Below are 2,127 nucleotides of genomic sequence, written 5' to 3'. Positions count from 1 at the left end.
TTTTGATCATAAGTGAGTAAAGAAGTGGACAGTTTGTCCCCATACTCAATCTTGTCTCCAGCCTTAAATAAAAAATGACAATGAAAAAACTGTACAATATATTTGTCAGGGCGCTTGAGGGAGACTAGAAAAGCAGCTGGTTTCTACTTGAGCAGAAAAACACAGAATAGCTGTGAAATTGTCAGATGTTTGCATGAAACAGAAAACTTGCTTTGTTTTTTTGTTTTTCTTTTTTCCTAATTTAGAGAAAAAAAAACTCCTCTTCACCATTTGCGGACCAAAGGTAGAGAGAACAAATCCACACCAGCAAACCAAGCCCAGTTTGGGAACCAGCGCTATGCGTGGGTCACTGCCAGACTGGAACAGACAGACCTCAGCCCCTTCTAGCAAACAGGCTGACAAACAAGAATTACTCCCCCCATCCCACTGTAAGTATCAGGCTTATCTGGAGAAACACAGGCTGTGATGATAGCTATGGAAGTAAAATGCAATTGGATGCCCGTGGTGCTTTGGTGTTTCACTAACATTGCAGGTCCATAGCCAATGGTCTGATGATGGGTTCAGAGGATAGTGCTACGCACTGCGGCATCCAGGGGAGATCTCCTGAGGGTTGCAGCCATTGTTGATTCCCTGTGGTCTTGTTTTGGAAGTCCTATATAATTTTCGTTGTTTTTTGGGGCTGGGTTTTATTCTCCTTTGTTTTTTTGATTATGTGAAATCCAATGGCAGGAGCAGCTATTTCAAAGATAGCAAGATGTATTATGGTAGCAATTTTGGATTTGCTATTGGCTTGTTTTGAAGTCCTTTATTACATTCATTATTTTCTTTTTATTGTTTCTATTTTGTTCTGTTCTGCTTGATTTTTACCATGTCCAACATTACCTGCAGCTATTTTGAAGACATCAAAAGGCATTATGGTAACCATTGTTGATTTCATAATGTTTTGAAGTCCTATCTCTTACACTGGTTTGTTTTGATTGGTTCTTTTCTGTTTTATCCTCTTTAAAGTAAAATAAATAATTAAAAAATTTTAAAAACTCCTCCTTTAATGTACAAATTGTTTCAAAGATTTATCTCCCTATACATAAGCCTGAACAAGCTAATCCAAATAATCATATTTTTAGAAAGAGAAACCGTGGATCAGGTAGGGTCTTGGTTGGGTCGAATTTGCACACAGGATTGAGAAATAATAGATTGACACAAACCTTCTCTAGAGTCCACACAGCATAGAAATTACTGCCAGCAACCAACAAGCTCACTCCCTTTCACCTGGCCTGACTAGTCCTGAGCAAGGAGAAGGACAGTGATGTCTTTCCAATCCACCCCATAATGATTAAATGGTCCATTCTGTCTTAACTAATTGTCCACAAACCTACATTCCACCAAACGAGCCACTCACACTGGAATCGGCACTAGAGAAGTTTTCTCAGAAAATGTTTTACTACGGGAGTATTACTTGTCAATATGTGAGAAATTGCCTGTCCATCTAGTTTCGAATTGTCTCCAAATACAGACGTATGATGGAAGTTCCTTTTTGGACTATTTTAAGCTGTACTCCTGCCATAGTTTTGTTTTTGTTTTTGTACATGTTTATGTTGCATAATGACTACTTTCATTATGGGTATGTGGTTTCTGTACATCCCCTTTTCCTTCCTTCCTCTTTCCCTCCCTCCATCTCTTGGTTCCTTTTTTAGTTTGCAGAAGATCTGTTTCCTTTTGTTTCTCGTATAAGAGAAATCATTCACTGTTTAAGTGCACGTGTCTGATTTCTTTCTTTAACGTTGTGACTTCAAGATGCACTCATTTTCCTGCAGATGACTCAAATTTGTTCTTTATAGAAAAGTAGTATTGCATTACATATAAATATATTTTCTTGATCCATTTGTTTGCTGACGGACATATAGGCTACTTCAAAGATTTAACTCTTACGAGTTTTGTTGCTATAAACATGGGTGTGCATGTTCCCAAAATGACTTGGTTCCCACAGTGCAGCTTCCCCTTTTCAGTGACCCCCATATTTGGTTTGACCTGGATTGATTATCTTTCATGTTTTCCATTTCTTCATATGATTTCCTCCCCCATTTCAGAGCACTTGTGTTTTTCAGTGACTCTTCTCTGAGTATTTCT

This window comes from Cavia porcellus, unplaced genomic scaffold (assembly GCF_034190915.1).
Source record: "Cavia porcellus strain 051 isolate PalLab524CR breed Dunkin Hartley unplaced genomic scaffold, mCavPor4.1 scaffold_15, whole genome shotgun sequence".
NCBI classification, from domain to species: domain Eukaryota; kingdom Metazoa; phylum Chordata; class Mammalia; order Rodentia; family Caviidae; genus Cavia; species Cavia porcellus.
This window is presented reverse-complemented; position numbering follows the sequence as displayed.